We start from the raw sequence: 18,570 nt of genomic DNA on the forward strand, positions 1-18,570 counted from the left end.
GTAAACAAGCTGCCTGTCATTCTCCTCGCTGTAAAGACACTGATTACACGGATCTAGTATGTAGATCCGTTGATCAGTGTCCTTACAGCTAGAGCCACAGCCAATCACAGTAGAAACCACGCCCCTAGGAACACACACAGCCCCTCCCTCTCAAATAAAGTTAACCCCTTCACTGCCAGTGTATTTTTACAGTAACAGTGCATATGTATAGCACTGATTACTGTAGAAATGTCACTGGTAACCCCAAAAGTGTCAAAAATGTCAGTCAAGGGTCCGATCTGTCCGCCGCAATGTCGCAGTACCGCAAAAAAAATCGCAGATCGCCGCCATTACGCGTTAAAAAAAAAAACAACAAAAATGACAAAAATCTTTCCCTTTGTTAGTAAACGTGATAACTTTTGCGCAAACCAATCAAAATACGCTTTTTGCGATTTTTTTTACCAAACATAGGTAGGATAAAACAAATTGGCCAAAAATTTTAAAAAATTTTGATTTTTACATTTTTTCTTGGGGGAATTTCATATAAAAAAATGTGAAAAATATTGCTATTTTTGCAAAATTGTCGCTCTTTTTTTGTTTATAGCGCGTGATCAAAAAATCGCACAGGTGATCAAATACCACCAAAAGAAAGCTCTGTTTGTGGGAAAAAAAGGACGTCAAATTCGTTTAGGTACAGCGTCGCACGACCGCGCAATTGTCCGTTAAAGTCACGCAGTGCCGAATCGCAAAATACCCCCTGGTCTTTTAGCAGGAAAATCCTCCGGGGCTTAAGTGGTTAAGGAGATTCACTCTCTCTATCTATCCTGTTTACCATTATCATTGAAAGTGAAAGAAAATCCCAAATTTTGGTTTTCCCCAGAAAAGTAATATTATTATTATTATTATTATTATTATACAGGATTTATATAGCGCCAACAGTTTGCGCAGCGCTTTACAATGTGAGGGAAGACAATACAGTTACAATACAATTCAAAACAGGAGGAACTAGAGGGCCCTGCTCGTTAGAGCTTACAATCTAGAAGGGAGAGTCAAGTGAAACAAAAGGCAATAACCGTGGAGGATGGGCTGATGGAGAAAATGGAGGTATATTTGTTAGGTGTGGGTAGGATATTAAGAAATATATACTCCAATACGTGTATATTCTTCACGCCTATGGATGGCCTACTTGGAGGGGGTATTAAATGTGAATGAATAAATTAGAGGGAGGGTAGCAGCTGCTATAGAATAGGTGTAGGATGAATGAAAAAAACCCCAACGTGGTTGGGATTATTATAGCGCTTGCTGTTGGGGACCGGGGTACACAACAACCTAAATAAATGATGTGAAGTCAATATACATATATAAATATATAAAAATATATAAAAACGTTGATAAATAGCATAGACTAGATAATGGTGTATCACACAATATTGCAATGTAAAATCAATAAATATTCATACAATGTCAGATTATAAATAAATCAAATCACATAAGTGCCATTAAAGTGCAAAATAAGTGCCGAATTAAGTCCAATCAAAGTTCATATGTGACTTAAGTGCAAAAGGTAAACTTCAGTGCCAAAAGGGGAGAAAAGTGCAAGTGCTGTGTGCTGGGTCCTCCAGTGGTCCAACTGCCAATACTATGAAGTGGCTTTAGGGAAAAATAGAGATGTAAACTCACCAAAGGTTGTGGGTCTTAATTACCTTATGGCAAAAAGACCTATAGAGCCTGATGGCCTCCTCGGGCGGAGAGATGGCAACTGCTGGGCTTTGTAGTCCCCTCCGATCCGGGGTCCCCTTCCTGAATACACTGGATCCTCAGGGTCCGGTTAGGGTAAAAAATAATTGCTCCAAATAGTGCAGTACCATTAAAAAGGATTTATTAAATGTTTACTGATTAAACAGTACAAAAAAAGTTAAAATTTAAAGGATCGCGCCCGCTATACTAGTGCCTGTAGCGTGGAGATGAAGAACTGACTTCTGATTTAAAGTATAACTAAAGAAAAACTTTTTTCTTTTATTTTTTAGATATAGTGGAGAGGGATTAGAACAGCTGTCAGGTTTTATTGCTGTTGGTGCACCCATTAAGGAGATTCACCCTCTCTATCTATCCTGTTTACTATTATCATTGAAAGTGAAAGAAAATCCCAAATTTTGGTTTTCCCCAGAAAAGTAATATTATTATTATTATTATTATTATTATACAGGATTTATATAGCGCCAACAGTTTGCGCAGCGCTTTACAATGTGAGGGAAGACAATACAGTTACAATACAATTCAAAACAGGAGGAACTAGAGGGCCCTGCTCGTTAGAGCTTACAATCTAGAAGGGAGGGTAAAGTGAAACAAAAGGCAATAACCGTGGGGGATGGGCTGATGGAGAAAATGGAGGTACAGTTGTCAGGTGTGGGTTGGGTAGGCTTCTCTGAAAAGGAGGGTTTTCAGAGATCGCCTAAAAGCTAATAGAGTAGGAGATAATTGGACAGATAAGGGTAAGGAGTTCCATAGGATTGGAGAGGCTCTGGAAAAGTCCTGGAGGAGAGCATGGGAGGAGGTGATGAGGGGGCTAGAGAGCAGGAGGTTTTGAGAGGAACGAAGAGAGCGATTAGGTTGGTATTTTGAGACAAGGCTAGTGATGTAGCTGGGGGCTAAGCTGTGGATTGCTTTGTAAGATGTTGTTAGTATTTTGAATTTAATTTGTTGGGTGAGCGGAAGCCAGAGGAGGGCTTGACAGAGAAGAGCAGCGGACACTGAGCGATTGGTAAGGTGGATGAGTCTGGTGGCAGCATTCATGATGGATTGAAGGGGGGATAACCTGTGTAGAGGTAAGCCAACGAGAAGGGAATTGCAGTAGTCGAGGCGTGAGATGACCATGGAGTGAACTAAGAGCTTTGTTGTGTCTTTGGTTAGAAAGGGGCGTATTTTGGAGATGTTGCGGAGGTTGAGGCGGCAAGATTTGGACAGCGATTGGATGTGGGGTTTGAAGGAGAGTTTAGAGTCCAGGACAACACCTAGGACCTTGGCATGCGGGGATGGGCTGATAGTAGTGCCATCAATATTGACAGAGAGATCATGGGAAGGGGCACGTGGTGGAGGAAAGATTATAAGCTCGGTTTTGGATAGATTGAGTTTGAGGAAGTGGTGTGACATCCAGACCGATATATCAGATAGTAAATTAGTGATACGTGCGGAGACTGAGGGAGAGAGCTGAGGGGTGGATAGATAGATTTGGGTATTGTCAGCGTAGAGATGGTATTGGAAGCCGTGGAAGGCTATCAACTGACCCAGAGAGGAGGTGTAGATTGAAAATAGGAAGGGAAATCTTCCAATGAGGACACTAGTTCTCGTGGCCTGGTCCCCAAAGAATTTCTTTAACTGCTTTGACAATACGACTGGCAGGTGGAAACACTCTCATTCTTGGACGATGTCATATCACGTCTTGCCACTCTCGCATGGCTTGCCGATCGGTGGTGCACTCTGCATATCAGTGCTGCCTATCAGTCCCCATCAGTGCTGCATATTACTGCCTTCTCATCAGTGCAGCCTTATCAGTGCCCATCAGTGAAGCCTCATCGGTGCCCATCAGTGCCACTTCATCAGTGTCCATCAGTGCTGCCTCATCAGTGCTTGTCAGTGCCACCTCATCAGTGCCCATCAGTGCCGCCTCATCAGGGCAGTCTTATCAGTGTCCATCAGTGCTGCCTCATCATTGCTCGTCGGTGCCGCCTCATTTGTGCAGCCTTATCAGCCCACATCAGTTAAGGAGAAAAATTACTTATTTACAAAATTTTAAAACATGAAACTAAGAAGAACTATTTTTCAATATTTTTGGTCTTTTTTAAATTTGTTTAGAAAAAAAAAAGGTAGTGGTGATTAAATTCCACCAAAAGAAAGCACTATATGTCTAGAAACAATGGCAAAAATATCATTAGGGTGCAGCATTGCATGACTGCGCAATTATCATTCAAAGTGCGACAGCGCTGAAAGCTGAAAACTGACCTTGGCAGGAAGGGGGTTAAAGTGCCCGGTAGGCAAATGGTTAATTTCCTCTCACTTCCTGTTTGGTTAAAGGACAGGAAGTGAATGGAAATCTCCACAATGGGACACAGATGGCAAAAAAAATTCTGACAGGGGTAAAAACCATCCCTTACTCTATCCAAAAAAAAAAAAAAAAACTACTTGCAAGAATAGAGATCTTCACTTCCTTAAGGAGGAACATCAGTCCCTCGTAAATTGGCTCTGCTCCCCTCCAGCACTGCTTTCTTTGGAAACCATTGCAGTGGTGACACCAGTTCCAGGGGAGCTTAAGTATTTAAAAAAAAAAAAAAAATTATAATCAGGTTTGCAAAATAGACTGAGAAGAAAAATCATATGAGCCAAGATTTGAATTTATTTTCTGTTCCTGGTAATTATAGTACGGCATATTTACAAAAGTGAAATCCTCCAAACAGTGACACTAAACTAGAGTTTTCAGAAGACCCTGAAATGGAAACTGGAGCTGGCAATGTAACATTAGGAATTGACTTAAGAATAAACTCCTGGTTACTTTTCCCCATGTTTAACTCCTAGTTGTGTGCCATTTTATGGAGTAGATACAAATACTGTATATATATATAACACACCTACTAAAAATATGAGGGATAAAAATATGTAAGATCTTGAGAAAGGTGGGATGTGCCCTGACATGTCATAGCCTATAGGATTGAGTTGGTCCACCCTTAGCAACTATAACAGCTTCAACTCTTCTGGGAAGGCTTTCCACAAGGTTTAGGAGTGTGTCTATGGGAATGTTTGACCATTCTTCCAGAAGCGCATTTGTGAGGTCAGGCGCTGATTTGGGACGAGAAGGCCTGGCTTGCACTCTCCACTCTAATTAATCCCAAAGGTGGTCTATCATGTTGAGGTCAGGACTCTGTGCAGGCCAGTCGAGTCCCTCCACCCCAAACTCACTCATCCATGTCTTTATGAACCTTGCTTTGTGCACTAGTGTGCAGTCAGAGGGGCCATCCCCAAACTGTTCCCACAAAGTTGGGAGCATAAAATTGTCCAAAATGACTTGGTTTTGTGATGTCTTAAGAGTTCCCTTCACTTGAACTAAGGGGCCAAGCCTTACCCATGGAAAAATAACCCTGCACTATAACCCCCCTCCACTAAATGATTTTGACCCAGTGCACAAAGAAAGGTCCATAAAGACAAGGATGAGTGAGTTTGGGGTGAAGAAACCTGACTGGCCTGCACAGAGTCCTGGCCTCAACCCGACAGAACACCCTTGGGATGAATTAGAGTGGACACTGCGAGCCAGAGCTTCTTCTTGTCCAACATCAGTGTCAGACCTCACAAATGCGCTTCTGGAAGAATGGTCAAACATTCCCATAGACACACTCCTAAACCTTGTGTAGAGCCTTCCCAGAGGAGCTGAAGTTGTTATAGCTGCAAAGAGTAGGCCAACCTAATATTGAACCCTATAGACTAAGACTGGGATGCCATTAAAGTTCATGTGCGTGTAAAGGCAGGCGTCCCAATACTTTTGGTAATATAGTGTATATTATGTAATATATCAAAGCTACAGGTTGCTAATGTGAATCTTCATATCCATAAAATGTCAAAAGAATTATTTGTTTTGCAACTTTAGTAATCCGTCTGTTGTGGTTCTAAGTGTTGTACTAGTGAACCTATAAACTATTTATTTCTGTGCTTAGAAGTGATGAACTCTATGAATTTTGATCATCTCTGACTCAAAGAGATGATCAGAGTACTATCTGTCTGATCTTGTATCCTCATGGCAGGCGTTTGCCTGTAGAGAACAGAAGAATGACAGAAGGCATGGAATTCAAATAAGAATAGAATGTATTCTGCATGTCTGTAGAGGAAGTTTACACCTTAAAGTCTACCTAAATGAGCCGACTCTAGGATCCCTGTTCATATTCACCTGTTGTAAGACATATTGCATATCAAATGTATTTAGTATCAAAATCAATTTAATATTACATTCAGCTGAAAAGGAAAGTTGGAATGTCCATGTACATTGCCTTGTAACTGTTACACACTTGTAAGCGGGTGCACTTTAGCCTCCCTGCACAGGTGGCGGCGCCATCGTGGCACTGTTCAACTGCACCCCTGCAGAGAGAGTCGAGGAACTCATGTTCCTCTGAGGCCTCCACTGGTGTCATCAGGAGAGCAGCTGTCTGATTGAAAATTGTTGACCTGATTGACCTGAGCGCCCATCTTTAGTGCGGGAAGGGCTAAAAAAATAGCACTGTCCCCCTTCAGTCAGCCCACTTTTGAGTAGTGGGTAGATCAAGGGCAAGAACTTGCTGGATAGGAACAGCCTAGCATAGGGAGAGGTTCCAGAGGAAGAGGGACAGAATAGGGACTGTTCGCCAGTGTCTCAGCAGGAGCCTTTTCCGCATGCAAGTGCCTCCTAGCGACCCCCTTGGACAGGTGGTGCCAGTATCATCAGTCGCTTCAAGTACTATCTGCTCTGCTCTCTGTAATTTCTGCTTCCCAGTTTGGTTGTGTTGACAGACTCTGTATTGCCTTGTTGGGACTTTCCTAATAATATATTTCACTACAAAACAGTCTCCGTGTGAGCTTCCTTTCTGGCTGGTGCGGCATGCTCAGACCCACCCACATGCGTGACTTCGGAATAGTGCACTTGTGCCCAGATCATGGACATTAAAGTATTTACATATTTCAAACCTTCAGTAAAATTACTGACTTCTTTAGCTGCAGGAACTGTTGAGAAGTTCATCTTCAAAGTTCACAACAGTGCACCAAAATCTCAGCACCTCAACTTTTAGGTCCCATCCACATGTGTGGCACTTTCTACCACCCCTCTTGAAAAAAAGATCAACGGTGAATGATTTTGCAGAGGGCTGTAGAGCAAAGGCTGCCAGGCATTCAGGAGGCTCATCTTTTTTTTTCAGTTGAACAAGGTTCTTCTAATAAAATACTGTCCTGGAACCGCAAGCCAAGAATTTGGCTTGTGGTTGCACCATAGCTCCTTTTGTTGCATGGGTCAAATTTCTGTCTGCTAAGTGCAGCATGCTGTAGCATTTTTTTTCTGTTGAGCAAAAGCAAAGCACCAAAGCCACCACAATATGTACTACCCCCTACGGCCCTGTAGGGGGGTGGCTGGGAGTGCAGTAACATGGATTATTGGCCTGTTTTTACTGCCCCTTGGCCATCTGTATAAACAAGGCCTTATTTTCTCTAGAAGCATGGACTCAGCACACAGCCAACCTTCTAATGCAAATTAACAGCAGGAACTATAAGCTGTTAAAACTTAACTGAAATAAAATTTTGTGACTTTTGAGGATGAATTTACACTACAGTACCTGCAGCTACAGAGGTCAGGGACAATTTCATTTAAAGCTATTTTATAGCCTCTTAAAATATTTCATTACTTTATTATCTATATTCTGGGCACAGGTACATTTTAAGTAAGATTATACATGGAGATCATATGCATAGCATGCATAGATGCATTGGTGTGGTACCAAGTTTAATTTCCCCCAGGGACACAATGCATGACATTTATACTGTATGTTCTCCCTAGCAATCAATTCGTCCACTCCATTTGCTCCAGAGGCTTGGGAAAGCATCACTCAAGATCCTAATGGCTTATGCCTTTCGAGGGCTGTACCCTCTTCCTCAGAATCAGAGCTCTGGCTCAGAGGGCAGGAAGAAGGCACCACCCTCGAAACATGTAAGCCGTTAGGATCTGATGATGAGGGCACGGCCCTTGAAACATAGTTACATAGTTGGTAAGGTTGAATAAGGACAACAGCCAATCCAGTTCAACCTGTGTTGGTATGTGTGTGTGTGTGTGTGTGTGTGTGTGCGTGAAGAAGTAGATACATATTCGCCAGCACACCAAGGATCTTGCAAAAGCAGTCCAAAAACTTTATTCCAAAGAAGATCACATCAGAAAAATATAGTGCTCATGTGATCTTCTTTGGAATAAAGTTTTTGGACTGCTTTTGCAAGATCCTTGGTGTGCTGGCGAATATGTATCTACTTGTAACCGATCCAGTTGCCAGCTGGTGATCACATCAGCACCCAGTACACACGTGCCTACAAACCAGGAAAGTGTGCGATAGGAATATGAACTTTACTGTGTGCGTGTAGAAACACGTAATTGATTAGGATCTGAGGATGAGGGCACGACCTTAGAAACGCGTAAGCCATTAGGATTTGAGGATGAGGGCATGACCTTCTAAACACGTAAGCCATTAGGATCTGAAGATGAGGGCACGGCCTTCGAAACACGTTAGCAATTAGGATCTTGAGTCCTCCCAAGCCTCTTGAGCAAGTGGAGTGGACAAATTCATTGCTACTATTTGATATGTTTTGCTAGTCTGGACGTTTGTAAGTAGATTCATTTATTCTTTTTTGGATTTAATAAATGGTTTTAAAGATAATGACCTAGGCTGGTGCGCCCTCTCTCTTTGTATCTTTTTAGTATTTGAACCCACCTGAGCTCATCTCTAATCACTAAAGGGATAGTCAGATCTCTGATCATTGATTAAAGTGGGTGAGGGATCGGGCTCTATTTGGAGGATATTTTTGTTGCAACAAAATATTTCCTAAATACTCATTTACTAATTCCATTTATCTAAAAAAAAAAAAATCACGGCACTCATTTCCTTCTAATCAGGCTTAACTGGCTTTTAATTCTAGAGGAAATTTCAGTAAAAATTCAGGAATGATTTAAGCCGGTGGAACGTGAAATGAATACTGACTTCAAATAGGTTGTGCCTGACATGTTAATACTGCTAAGCATGTCCCAGCTGTGCAGAGATGAATAAAGCAAGATGTCAATACCTTAGGTGTTGCAGCTCAATAAATCAATATGGAAGGATTGTTTCTCACTCCCTGTTGCACTCTCAGCATTATTCATGCGGACAGAGATGCGGCAAGTGTGTGACCGGGCAAAATAAACAGTTGTGATATCAGTGATGTAAGTGCCAGGGACTAGCAGACAAAAGTAATAACAAGTCATTGGTAGTCAAAGAGCACTCCTACAGAAAAAAACACCCTTCTGCCTGCCTCCAGGTGCAGCAGTCTACATTGCATTGGGAGTAAAAAAGATGGCATTGGTGCATACATACACACAAACCCTTAAATAGCGTATGCATTATTTATAAATGGAATTCATTTATATAGCACTGAAAAATTCTGTAGAGCTCCACAGAGTACTTTGACCATTGACTCCTCAGTTGTGCAGATACACACATACACGAAAATTCGAGAGCTATCATTTTTTGCTGGAATCCAGTTTAGGCTACATTCACACGCTATTTCTGCAGTGGATAATTTGCTACATTCAGAGGGGGAGCAATACGCATTAGCTGTGGCCAGTTTGTGTGCAGCCAAAACTCTGCAGAAAAACCAACCCTGGACACACACTGGTTGCATCCAGCATTGGATGGAGGTTCTATCTCCATGTAACTGCTCTGAAGAGGTAAGCTGGACCAATGTAAGTATGTAAAAATTGCCATACTTAAACATCAACTTTAAAGGTGAAATACAAAATTGCCACACAAGCCAGTTATGTAATTAGATGTAGCACCCTCTTAGCTACAAAAAGCTAGAAAGCTAGGCACATATAGTTATTTTTTGGTTCCTCTGTAGTAAGTGGAGCAGGTGTTGATTGCTTTTGGCTGCTTTGAGTTTCACAGACTGCAGGTTTGCTCGCTTCTCTATGTCTTCCAGAGGTTTCTGGAACAGAGAGGGTTGAGCAAGGCAAATCTCTGTCTGAATATTTATTGGGCTCCAGCCAATCCCTGGGGAAGTGTGCCCAGATGGTGGGTGGAGGGACTTATACATAGTCTGAGACTTGGAGCAGTGGGGGACCTTCTTATTCTCCCTGTTTGAAGAAATCCAATCATTTGGGGGGTTGGTTACCCTCACCTACAGCAATTATCCTGGTTCCAGCAGTCATTCACCGAGGTCCCATGGGGGGCCCCATCTCTTAGGATCCCTTCTGGAGCTAGTCAGGATCCAGGAGCTTCCTCTCCTGGTGACCTGGTCTAGGGAGCTCACTGAAGAGTATCTGGTGGACATCTGGTGATCCTAAGACGTTTTGAGTACTGGCTTAAGCACAGGGTTAATTTTAGTGATTGTGTGCTGTATTCCTCTGGTTGGACAGCCTTTTCACAGAGGCTGAGCAAAGTAAAGTGCCCTCGTACAGAAAAATAGGAAATTTGGAGTATCCCATACTTCCAAATTTCCCTCCAGGCCGCTCTAACTTATATTCAAAACTGCCGGCGGCTGCTGCCCGCTGAAATTTTTTTTTTTTTTTTGGAGGAAGGAACATGGCCACGGTGGCTGCCAACTAACTTTAGGCAGAGGGGGGCGCCCAGGGCCGGCCCTACCATGGGTGCCGCTGGGCTGCCTAGGAGGGGGAGGGGGCGAGCACCGCCGAATTACACAGAGCGGGCGGCTGCTGTCATACAAAGTCCCACCTCCTGGACCGGCTCCTATGATAGACAGCAAACTAGTCACATCTATCATAGAAGCCGGTCCAGGAGGCGGGACTTCATATGACAGCGGCCGCTGTGTAAGAGGGAGATCTCCGCTCTGTGTAATCCAGCGGCTCTCCTCTCTGCATTAGATGGGCACTGATCAGGCTGCATTGGATGGGCACTGGTGAAGCTGCAATGATGGGCACTGATCAGGCTGCATTGGTTGGGCACTGGTGAGGTTGCATTGGATGGGCAACTGGTAAGGCTATATTGGATGGGCACTGGTGAGGCTGCAATGATTGGCACTGATCAGGCTGCATTTGATGGGCACTGGTGAGGCTGCATTAGATAGGCACTTGATGAGGCTGCATTGGATTGGCACTGGTGAGGCTGCAATATTGGGCACTGATCAGGCTGCATTGGATAGGCACTAGTGAGGCTGCATTGGATGGGCACTTGATGAGGCTGCATTGGATTGGCACTGGTGAGGCTGCAATATTGGGCACTGATCAGGCTGCATTGGATAGGCACTAGTGAGGCTGCATTGGATGGGCAATTGGTGAGGCTGCATTGGATGGGCACTGGTGAGGCTGCATTAGATAGACACTAATCAGGCTGAAATGATGCGCACTAAACAAGCTGCAATGATGGACACTGATCAGGCTGTATTGGATGGGCACTGGTGAAGCTGCAATGATGGGCACTGGTAAGGTTGCATTGGATGGGCAACTGGGGAGGCAGAATTGGATGGGCACTGGTAAGGCTGCAATATTAGGCACTAATGAGGCTGCATTGGATGGGCACTGGTGAGGCTGCATTAGATGGGCAACTGGTGATGCTGCATTGGATGGGCACTGGTCAGGCTGCATTGGATGGGCACTGGTGAAGCTGCAATGATGGGCACTGATCAGGCTGCATTGGTTGGGCACTGGTGAGGTTTCATTGGATGGGCAACTGGTAAGGCTATATTGGATGGGCACTGGTGAGGCTGCAATGATTGGCACTGATCAGGCTGCATTTGATGGGCACTGGTGAGGCTGCATTAGATAGGCACTTGATAAGGCTGCATTGGATTGGCACTGGCGAGGCTGCAATATTGGGCACTGATCAGGCTGCATTGGATAGGCACTAGTGAGGCTGCATTGGATGGGCACTTGATGAGGCTGCATTGGATTGGCACTGGTGAGGCTGCAATATTGGGCACTGATCAGGCTGCATTGGATAGGCACTAGTGAGGCTGCATTGGATGGGCAATTGGTGAGGCTGCATTGGATGGGCACTGGTGAGGCTGCATTAGATAGACACTAATCAGGCTGAAATGATGCGCACTAAACAAGCTGCAATGATGGACACTGATCAGGCTGTATTGGATGGGCACTGGTGAATCTGCAATGATGGGCACTGGTAAGGATGCATTGGATGGGCAACTGGGGAGGCAGAATTGAATGGGCACTGGTAAGGCTGCAATATTAGGCACTAATGAGGCTGCATTGGATGGGCACTGGTGAGGCTGCATTAGATGGGCAACTGGTGATGCTGCATTGGATGGGCACTGGTGAGGCTGCATTGGTTGGGCACTGATTAGGCTGCATTGGATGGGCACTGATGAGGCTACATTGGATGGGCAACTGGTGAGGCTGCATTGGATTGGCACTGGTCAGGCTGCATTGGATGGGCACTGAGCAGGCTGCATTGGATGGGCAATGACGAGGCTGCATTTGATTGGCAACTGGTGAGGCTGCATTGGACGGGCACTGGTCAGGCTGCATTGGATGGGCACTGATCAGGCTTCAATGATGTTCATTGATCAGGCTGCATTGGATGGGCACTGGTTAGGCTGCATTGGATGGGCAACTGGTGAGGCTGCATTGGTTGGGCACTGATCAAGATGCAATGATGGGCACTGATCAGGCTGCATTGGATGGGCACTGGTGAGGCTGCATTTGATAGGCACTGATCAGGCTGCAATGATGGGCACTGATCAGGCTGCATTGAATGGGCACTGGTGAGGCTGCTCTGGGTAGGCACTGATCAGGCTGTAATGATGAGCACTGATCAGGCTGCATTGAATGGGCACTGGTGAGGCTGCATTGGGTAGGCACTGTTCAGGCTGCAATGATGAGCACTAATCAGGCTTCATTGATGGGCACTGGTGAGGCTGCATTGGATGTGCACTAATTAGGCTGCAATGATGGACACTAAACAGGCTGTAATGATGGGCATTGATCAGGCTGCATTGGATGGGCACTGGTAAGGCTGCATTGGATGGGCGCTAATCAGGCTGTATTGATGGGCACTTATCAGGCTGCACTGATGGGCACTGATGAGACTGACCTGATGGGCACTGCTGAGGCTGACCTGATGGGCACTGGCGAGGCTACATTGATGGGCACTGATGAGGCTGCACTGATTGGCACTGGTGAGGCTGCATTGATGGGCACTGATATGCTATTAATAATAAATTATGTTACCACGTTGTATCATATTTGTCTTGCTTCATAACAGCAATATCCATTATAAAACCAGGTGGGCATGGTTGGTGAACTGATTCAGTGGTTTAATGGGCCCCCTGACTGGACTTGCCCCCAGGCCTAAGGCTGCCAGCCCCCCCTTGCCTCTTCCCCATCCCAAGTTCTTCAACAATAAAAAAAGCAAAAAAGACCAACCCTAGACTGATCATTGAGCCAGATAGAGTAAAATGTTGCTGTGTGCCTGGCTGCTTCCGCACTGAACTTAGGGAAGATCCGGTTGCATTACGTTGGCTCCTGTAGACGCAGAGCTACAGTGAAGAGGATTTGCACCTGCCACCCCTGTTTTTTTTTTTCACCCCCTCTACTTTGAGGTGGTATCTGCAGATTTCAGATACTCACTCATCCAGTGGATCCAGCAATGTCACGCTGAGATCCTCTCATGCCCGGCCACAGCTCTGTTACACGCCGCCTTGTTCATTCTGACGTCATGGAGAGGCCTACTGGTTCTTCCTGGTTTAGTGGGTAGACCTCCCGATGATGTGCCGATAGGCCCGCCCCCTCCTCTTTTTCTGAAAGGAAGACTGTGCCTCCTGGGATTATGTGACGTGCTTATTCCAGGAGGCACAGTGGGCCTAAGGCGACTGACATGCATGGGGAGGTGGGGCCAGACATTTTTAAGAAAAAAAAGGTTAAAAAAAAGATTATGTACAGAGAATGGAAGGAGGAGTCAAGGGAAGAAGTGGAAGAGGGTGAAAACCAGCTTTAATGTTATTGTGTGCTTTAGGTCGCAATCTGTTGCTTTTATCATGTGAGTAAATCAAATGTGGAGGATATGACCGAAAGCTAAAAAATAATAAAATAAACCGCATGTTCTCTGAACCAACCTATGCAGTTGTGCAGACTTCTTTAATTATGTATAATAACTTGTCAATCCTTTGGCAGATGCTTCTAAACATTTACTCAGACGCTGGAACCTCAATCTGCTTTCAAGGACATCAGAAGTGTGGTGAAATCAGAGAATTCGCAAAGAACAGAGCAGAACTTTGACTGATCTTGTTATTTTTTTTATAGAATTGTTTAATCATATACGTTTTACTTAACTGCCAATATAAACAATTAATCAGTGCAGATGGAACATTTCCTTTATGAATAATTAAGAAAGCTTCCCATATGGAGAATGTTCTTCGGAAGACGTGATCATCACCAGAATATTGGTTGTCTTGTTTTTCTTCACTTTAATTTGGTTGTCTAATGTCAATGCACATCTACAGCATTTAGGTCATTGATTAGCAATTTGCACATAAAAAGCAAAATGCTATATGTAGTCTTTTCTAAAGGATTCATGATTGGGTATCTGTTCTTCCAAGAAATATAGTATTTTAAATAATAGATGGGGGGTCCTGTACTGTCATATATCCAGCAAAATGTGACACCTGGATTTCATATGATTGTAAAGTCTTGTTTATTTTTTATTTTGTAAATAACAAACATGCAAACAATATACTTACCTGCTCTGTGCAGTTGGTTTTGCACAGAGTGGCCCAGATCCTCCTCCTGGGTCCCTCTTCTGTTCTCCTGGCCCCTCCCTCCTGTTAAGTATCCCCCCCCTCCCCCTAGAATTTGTAGCAAGTGCCATCTTGAGTAATGACAGATAATTCCTGTAACATTTATTTATTGGGATCCATCTGTCCTTAGCTCAGGCATGCAGGAAGAAAGAAATAAAGGGGGTTGTACACCTGCGCCTATGGATCACCTCTAAAATATAACAAATGAAAGAATATATGTGTGCACCATAGAATTCTATTGTAAATATAAAAATAAATGTGAATATAGATGAAATGTGCAGCCGTAAAAAACTCCTCCTGCCACGGAGAAAAGTAGAATAAAAAATGAAGAGGGGTAATATATCCCACGCTTTTTGTGCTTGCAACTGGATATGCAAATATGGAGTTATACCTCAAATATCAATAATTACAAAAAATGGTATAGAGGAGATCTGAGGACGTCATACATTGATGACGAAACGCGTCATTTTGGAACGCACGTAGGACACGTGACCGGTAGTTTGGAAGGATTGTTTTGGAACGCACGCGGAAGCCGGCGTTTCCAAACCCCCTCTACCTCAGTGCATACCATTAGGGTGCACCATCCGTGTTCGTTTCCATTTGATTTTATTGTTTTTTATCTGGTCTGTCTCTTATGCATGCAAGTTTTTTATGACCGACCCGTATATACTTTAATAAATATTTTTAATGGACTTCACTATGAGGCTTCCTATTTTTTGACATCTGATACTCACGGAGTCTACACACAGGGACATACAGGAGAACCCACAATTAGGAATTGCGGGAGGACCAACAGCACCGTGGACCATACTGGGAGGAGGAAAAAGCTCCCCTTGAGCCTGAATGATCCCCCTGTCGTAGGGTAGGAGGGGATCCACCATCTCTGGTGAGTCTTCCTGACACACACCCCCCGAGCACAGCGGTGGTCCCTCAATTTTCACTCCAAGCACTACCCTGTCGGGATTTGTCCCTGGGCTCCTTTTGGATTTACATCTCTGCATGGTGTGGATTGATTTCTATGGACACCATATAATTTGTCATTTTTAATAAGGACATTATTTCTTCTCCTTTTTACTATTATTATTATCATTTTTCTAGAACTGTTTATTTTATTGTACAGTATTAGTGTCTATGGTGTGTGTGGGCTTTGCATATATTTATGGTAGAGAGAATGTCTTACACTCCTCTATACCATTTTTTGTAATTATTGATATTTGAGGTATAACTCCATATTTGCATATCCAGTTACAAGCGCAAAAAGCATGGGGTATATTACCCCTCTTCATTTTTTATGCAGGAAGAAAGGTGTGCTTAGCTGGGAAAGTCCCTCCAAATGAAAGAAAAAAAAAATGCCCACAAAGACTCCTGGGGTGTATGACATTATGTTGGTCTAGGCCAGAAACCAGGAACCAACTGAAGAAATGTTAAAAAAAAAAAAGTTTTAAACAATTAAATATAATAAACCTTCCTAACCATTTACTAATGTTAGTAGCATAAGGAATTAAATTGTTTTAAACCTATTCCATTTTGGTCATCTGGTAGTACATTCGCATAAAGTATTGCCATTTAATGAACTTCAAAATAAATTTGATCTGCCTCGTCAGTTGTTTTATGGATATCTGCAGATTCTCCACTATGTTTTCTCACCATAACTCCAACTCTGCAATTCTCCTCTCTTTCCTCCGTTGATCGCTTGATCCTGGAAGGCACCGCACAGAGAGGTCTGATCTCCGCCATTTACCGTATCCTGAATTCCTATTCCATTCAGGATCAAGGTAAACACTCCTACAAGCTCCGATAAGAGAGGGTACTCGGTGAGCAAATTTCTCTCAAGACGTGGCAGGCGGTCTGGTTTCAGGAAGCTAAAAGTTCCCTATGTACCCTCTATAAGGAAAATATTTATCAAATCCTCTACTTTTGGTACCTGACACCGGACATGCTCCACACCATCTATTCTACTAGCTCTGAACGCTGTTGGCATTGCTACAAGGATAAAGGAACCCTTTTCTACATATTTTGGGCCGGTCCGTCAATCGCCCCTTTCTGGCACTCAGTGCAACAACTGCTGGGTCACCTTTTTGGGGTACCTATTCCACTGACACCAAAACTTTTCCTTTTGGGCCTATCCCCCCTAAAAATTTCTAAACCCTATAAGAAGCTGCTGCGGCATATTCTTATAGCTGTGCACTGCCTTACAGTCCTTAATTGGAAAAATAGTTCTCCCCCTTCCCCTGATGCTTTGTATGCCAGGGTCAAGGATATGGAACTGATGGAGAAACCGACTGCTAGAATACAGGACAGACTGGAAATTCACAACTGTGTTTGGAAACTATAACATCTTTGGGAGGACCCACCCTAAGACCCCCCCCTCTTTCCCTTCCTTCTCTCTGGCGAGCAGTGGCGGCCGGTGTGTTGGGGGCGCAGGGGCGTCGTCCCCCATCCACGTGTCCGCCCCCCTAATCTACATGCGGGGCACCGGACGAGTTCAATGGGGCATTTTTTTTTTGCATCACCTGATTAGAGCCAGAGGCTCTAATAGGCTTCAGCAAAGGGTGGACCTGGGGCGCAGAGCAGTGCGCCCCGAGCCCACCCATTGTGTGACAATAGCGAATGAAAATTCGCTATTGTCACATGGATCCTCCTCCTGGCCAATCAGGAAGCGGGTCCGATACGCGATTCCTGATTGGCCGAAAGGCAAACCCCATGCCATTGGCTGGGGAGGAGGCGGGAGCCGGGAGGACTGAGGACTCGAGGAGACGCCGCCCACGCCGGGGAACTGAAGCCACGAGCCACCGCTGATCTCTAGGAGAATGAGGTGAGTCAGCTTGGAGAAGTTCAGAGGGGCGAGATCTCTGGCAAGGTTCTGTGATGATCAATTAAGGTCCACAAGGCAGTGCAGCTCCACCTCTGTCCGATATCACAGAAGATGGCAGATGTTGGCTCAGCCTGGGTACAGACTCTGTACAGAGTTTACAGTCAGTGTACGCAGCACTCATTATTATTTCTTAATGAAACTTCCCAAACAGCTTTACTCAGCAGCTGCACCTGTCACAGAGATGACACTTCCTCCCACTCCATTCTACACTACACAGATCACATGTTACACTGACACCTCCATCTTATTCTATGGACCAGTTGGCCATGCCTTTGTCACCTGCTGGACTGCTTCTTCTGGAGATGCTTTTGTTTGGGCTGTCTGGAGGTAGACAGGTATTGCTGGATCCTGCACACCTTTAATAAAGAGGTTTCCTTGTTTGTTTTATATTGCCAATACAATTTTATAAAGTGTATCTAAACCCCAAACTAGAAATGTGATAATATTGGGGATTATTAGTCCTTGGTGTGGTGGCTGTATTTGTTTCTTCTTTGTTTTTTGGGTTTTTTTTTTTAAATTATTTAAAGCAATGGTTGTCACCCTACCCCTACACTCCCCACTGTAGTCCTGTCCTGACTGTGATTGGTCCAGACTCCAGCCTTGACCAATCATTCAGGACATCCCAGCTGATGTCGTTGTGGGGGCTGTGCGTGCGTCAGTCACTCACCGTCATCGTCCGTCTCCGTCACCTTCCCGGTTCCCCCCGCTGTCAGAGTGAAGAAGAGAGGAGCAGTGCATGGACATCTCACAGTCTGGAGTCACAGGAGTCGAGTCAGCGGAGCCAGCCCACTGCCCAGGAGAGCAGGTAAGTGAAGTGATTGAAGCCGCTGCAGTGGGTAACTCGAGGACTCGAGGAGACACGGGGACTGAAGAAAAGCCGCCGCTACAGGTAAGTGTCTCGGGGGGGGGGGGCTTGGCACGCTGATCTCTGCATTGAAGGGGGCACGACGATCTCTGCATTGAAGGGGGCACGATGATCTCTGCATTGAAGGGGGCACGCTGGTCTCTGCATTGAAGGGGGCACGATAATCTCTGCATTGAAGGGGGCACAATGATCTCTGCATTGAAAGGGGGCACGATGGTCAGTGCATTGAAAGGGGGCACGCTGGTCTCTGCATTGAAGGGGGCATGCTGGTCTCTGCATTGAAGGGGGCACGCTGGTCTCTGCATTGAAACGGGGCACGCTGGTCACTGCATTGAAAGGGGGCACG

This window comes from Pelophylax lessonae (genome assembly GCF_965119305.1).
Source record: "Pelophylax lessonae genome assembly, chromosome: 4".
Taxonomy (NCBI): Eukaryota; Metazoa; Chordata; class Amphibia; order Anura; family Ranidae; genus Pelophylax; species Pelophylax lessonae.